Below are 5470 nucleotides of genomic sequence, written 5' to 3' on the forward strand. Positions count from 1 at the left end.
ATCTGGGTGAGGGGGTACTGGGATGTGAAGTGAACAATGAAAAGAAAAACATCTTAAAAAAAAAAACCCAAACCAAAAACCCAGTACAACAACAAAACTCTTGAAACTAAGAAAAAAAAAAAATTACCCTCACCCCCACCGCCCAAAACACCACCAAATCAAAGCACACTAGAGGCATTGCAGGTGTGGCTGCTGTATCTCATGTGTGTCAGTGGGTGACGGGGGGGGGGGGGGGGGAGAGCGGAGGGGAGGAGAGGAGAGGAGAGGAGAGGGGAGGGGAGGGGAGGGGAGGGGAGGGGAGGGGAGGGGAGGGGAGGGGAGGGGAGGGGAGGAGAGGAGAGGAGAGGAGAGGAGAGGAGAGGAGAGGAGAGGAGAGGAGAGGAGAGGAGAGGAGAGGAGAGGAGAGGGGAATGGGAGAGAGGGAAGGGGCAAGAGGACAGAGTGAGAGCAAGTGCAAGAAGGCAAGAGCAAGAACTGTCTCCTTCTTTTAACAATTTAGATTATAACTGAGGAAAAATTTAAACTCTGTAGTTTTACTTTCCTTCTTTTGACCTTAAAAATCATTAAAATAGGGTGGTGGTAAGATAGTTCAGTTAGGAAAGTGTCTGGTATGCAACTGTGAAGACCTGAGTTTGGACCTCCAACACCCCTCCCCAAAAGAGCTAAATCGTGTGCCTGTAATCCTAGCACTGGGGCAGTGGAGACTGGAGGATCCCTGGAGTTGCTGGCCAGCCAGACTAGCCATTTGGTGAAACTCTAGGTTCAATGTAAGACCGTATGTCAGAAAGTAAGAGTAAGGTCAACCGAGGAAGACACCCAGCATCAATTTCTGCCTTGCACACATACAAGCACACACATACATTTCCACACACACAAACAGATACACACACAACAGTCACTACCTTGGGGGGTCACAGCTGATCAGTCTGTTTCTAACAACCTTTGGGTGATATTTCCACTCATTCCTGTAGGTAGTCCTGTTAATCATTTATGAAATTTTGTCTGAGACATTAATAGATTGACTTCCTCCATAGTGACCCAATTCCTTCCTCTTTTCCAAAACTGAAGACACCAACATGATGATAAGATACATTCATGATTTAGAGCATGTTCATGATCTACAGATAACTGGCTAGAAGGTTCCACAGGTCTTGTTCCAGAGCATCATAGCAGTGCCTAGAAGTCTTTAGTTATCAGTTCTAACCTAATCTAAGCCTGCCTTCTGGCCCTTTATGTAGGGAGAAAGAGCTTGAAACCTCAACTTGCTCTGTAGCCAAGGAAGACCTCAAGCCTGATCCTCCTACAGCTACTTCCCTATTGCAGGGATAGATTGTGGGGCACCACCATTCTCAATGTTTTCCATGCTGGGAATGAACCAAGGGATTCCTGTCTGTTAGACAATCCCTCAACCGAGTTGTGTTACCAGTCTCCAAATTCTTTCCTCCTTGCCCCAACCCCTTGTTCTCAAGTCTTTACCATCTTTGTTGTTATTTTGCTTTTTAAACATTTAATTTTATTTTTGAGACAGGGTCTCACTATGTAGTTCTGGCTGTCCTGGAACTCAGTATGATGACCAGATTGGTCTAGAGTGCTGAGATTAAATGTGTGCACCACCATGCCCAGTTCTTTAGAGTTTCTGAGTAGCCATGTGTTAAATCCAGCCAGTGACAGAATAATAAATCAGATTCTGTATTCTGTGGTTTAAATGTATTAATTTGTTCATTCTTAGAACTAGTTTCTTTTGTAATTAAAATATTTCTTCCCTAAGGATATTGATGGTTCTTTTTTAGCTAGTGGATTTTAATCATTACTATTTTGAATGATTAATTATAGTTGGATATATGTATGAATATAATTTGATTTTTTTTTTTGAGATAGGGTTTCTTTGTAGCTCTGGCTGTTCTGGAACTCACTCTGTAGAACATGCTGGCCTTGAACTCACAGAGATCCACTTGCCTCTGTTTCCTGAATGTTGGAATTAAAGGTGTAGGCCACCACTGTTGGCCAATAATTTAATATCTTGATATATTTATACTATGTGGAATTGTTTAAACCCAGCAAAGAAACATTTATTGTCTGGTGACCCATATTATTTTTATGGTAAGACTTCTGAAGTTTATTTTCCCGTTTTGAAATGTATTATCCATCACCATTGACTATGGTCACTCTGTTGTGCAGTAGATCTTAAAATATTCCCGTCCATCAGAAATCCTATGATCAGCTCTTCATCTCTCTGTACTCTGTCCCAGGGTCTGGAAACCAACATTGACTCTCTACTTTATACTTGGCTAGCATATGAATATGATTATATTTCTGTACTCAAGAATTTTGTGCTTTATCTGTTGATAGTGAGGTATTTACATTTTTTGACTTGTATCAGCTTGAGTACTTTTTTTTTAATCATTGAATGTTCACCTTTGTGATATGCACATATAACTGTGATCATACAACATTATTCCAGTGTTGCAAATAAAACAGATCCTTTTTAATACAAAAATTATATTTATAATTTGAAGTGTTCTTCATGATAGATTATTAGAAATTATGTGTATGTGTATGTGTGTGTGCATGTGTGCATGCATGTGTGTGAGTGTGTGTGATTATATGGATAGGTGTAGGTACACCTTATGAATGCACATGTGTTTGTGGGGGCCAGAGAACAACTTTATTATTCCACAAGAATGATCCACCTTGTTTTTGAAGTAGGGTCCCTGCATTGGACCTGGTGTTTGTCTTTTAATCTAGGCTGTCTGGCCAGGGAGTGCAGGGATCTGCCTGCCTCTGTTTCCCATACTGGATTACAACGCAGAACACCTTACTTTGCCCCCTATGATTCGGTGGCAATCATTTTAACCATTTGTACCATCTACCCAGTTTCCCCATATTGATCAAAGGTTAGGCAGCTTTAGCATGATAAAACATTTTCACACATTTGTTCCAAACATGTACATGGATTTATAACCCCTGAGTACTGAAATGTCTGCTATCAACAAAAACTATTTACCTACTTAATAAGAAACATATCATAGTTCACATAAGATATATTGAGCGGTTTGGCTTTGTTTTAGAGTGCTTGGCTAGCATATGAGTATGATTATATTTCTATACTTGAGAATTTTGTGTTTTATCTGTTGATAGTGAGGTATTTAAATGTTTTGACTTGTATGAGCTTGTGTACTTTTTTTTAAAAAATCACTGAATGTTCTAATTATTACATGCTTTTATGAGAGATGAACAAAGGGCCAAAGGTTGCAAGCATGGCAGAGGGGGATCCGAAGAAAGATCATGGGAATTTCCCCTAGTAAGCTTTTTATGAAAGAAAACTATTCATGAATCAACAGAATGGCCACCCTTGGGCTGTGCACTACATCAAGGTGTTGCCCTAAGAATGATCATGGCCATTCACTCTCTTGGTACTTTTGGTCCACATCCTTTCATTTCACTGATGGAAGCTTTAACACTGTCAATTGAAGCAGGGTTATTGGTAAGTGTCACTCACAATTGCCATGTGAAAATTTTAGTGTCTCAAGATAGAGTGACAGTCATTGTTTCCAGTGTTTCTTGTGTAACCTGATGCAGTAAGAGCACAATTGACTTTGAGTAAGAGAAATGTGCAGCAGCAGAACTCTTTGATGAGACTCTCAAGCTCTCTGCTTTCCCAGCCAATGGTCCAAGAGGTTATATGGCTTGTACCAGGTCATGAAGTCAAGCTCACATCTGTGATGCAGTTAGCGATGTGAGTTCATATCTTAAAGATAATGACAGCGTCTAAGCTACTTACAAAATTCTTAAAATGGAAAAAGCCCATTTTCATAAACCTTTTAATTTAAGAAGAATATAAACAACGAATCATCACAAAATAAGCACACACATAATATTTTGAATTAGAATCTTGCCAAGAATCCAGAAACCCCACCCCTTATTCCTCATCAGGAACTGCTACTTCCTCTTCAGGACTATCCGCTTTGGGACTGACATTTAGTAGTCATTATACCTGCTTTTGAAACATGCAACTCAGTTGGTGCTATTCTGTTTCTGGTCGTTTCTACCTGTGTAGAAGCTGTTTCTGCACCTGAATTGGTCTGTAGCATTCATTTTAATGTATTGAGTGTGTATGTACCCCAGTTTGGCAGCTCTAGTTTGAGTCCCTCCTCAATACAATGTTGTTGTGAACTTGTTTGTCAGGTGAAATTATACACGTTCTCTAGTAGGTTGATAGTATGTTGGTGTGAAACTGTCCAGCTGTATGGAATGAATATTTAGTGAGGTATGTTCAAATCTAGTAGACACTGCCAAATGGTCTGCCAAAGTGTTTATACTTAAAATGTTATTACATAGCAGAGGTGTTTCTACCCATACCATGGCCTCATCAACATTCTTAGGAGCAGATGGTAGGATCCCATTTTTAAAGTTTTTGCTTCTTATGATTAATAATAAAATTGGTTATTTTTTATGTTTATTGGATAGGGGAATGTCACTGTAACATTTCATTTTTTCAATTTTCTCACATATTTATTAATTGTGCTATATTTTAAAGTCTTTGTCAGTTACTTGTATTACAATTTTTCACTCTTAGTAATGTGTGTGTGTGTTTTATAGAGTATGGTTTTTCAATGTTTCTTCTAAATGGCAAAAAACTATTTTGATGCCCAGAGCAATAGATATACCTTTAGTATTAACAACATACCATTTATATTCATATTGAAACTATACTTAAAATGTATTTTGTTCAAGGTTTTGAGGCAGACATTGTACCAGTGGTTTTACATTCACATTTTAGATTTATATTCTTTTTATTCTTTTTTTCTGTTCTTTTCCCAAGAAAAGGATGTGTTGCCTTACTACAGTATAAGAATTTTGATAGTGTTCAGGAATCTGACTCCATTATGATAATTCTGATACTAGAAATATGACTGCTGTTGCTCTAGGCCTTTTGAGAAATGCTACCACCAGTGTATGGTGGCACACATCTCTAATCCTGTCACTAAGGTAGCTAAGGCAGAAGGATCAAGAGTTCAAGGCCAGTATATGCTATGTGGTTAGACCCTGTTTCAAAAATGAATAGGTGAATACCCCCCAAATCCATAAAAATAACATCAGAAACCTATGACTATTATAGGATTTGTTCTACTACTATTAGTAAGAATGCCAAAGTTGGTACTGTTTTGGCTGAATAGACATTTTTAATGTCTATTTTGTTGAATAGACATTTTTTCTACAGATAAAATTTAACACATCTTTGTCTTATTTCTTTTCAGACCTTGCATAAAATTGTTGCCAAATCACTTGAGGAAAAGGAAATCTCTAAATATTTGGATCTTCTAGGACTTATTGTTGGCTAATCTTGAAAACTGCTCATAAGTCATTCACTGAGCAAAATTTTTATTACAGTCCTTCGGCTATAATGATTCAAGATATCTACTTTTCTACCCTAATTGATAACAGATTACATGACAATTAACACCTTGGG

General features: G+C 38.3%; 1 pseudogene; it reads left to right on the plus strand.

Moving 5' to 3' along the window:
- Window positions 1–166: 166 nt before the first annotated feature.
- Window positions 167–218, plus strand: LOC147004405 (small nucleolar RNA SNORA17; annotated as a pseudogene).
- The last annotated feature ends 5252 nt before the right edge of the window (window positions 219–5470 follow it).

The sequence above is a fragment of the Mus caroli genome, unplaced genomic scaffold (genome assembly GCF_978045245.1).
Source record: "Mus caroli unplaced genomic scaffold, Mus_caroli_1 scaffold_6, whole genome shotgun sequence".
In the NCBI taxonomy this organism is placed as follows: domain Eukaryota; kingdom Metazoa; phylum Chordata; class Mammalia; order Rodentia; family Muridae; genus Mus; species Mus caroli.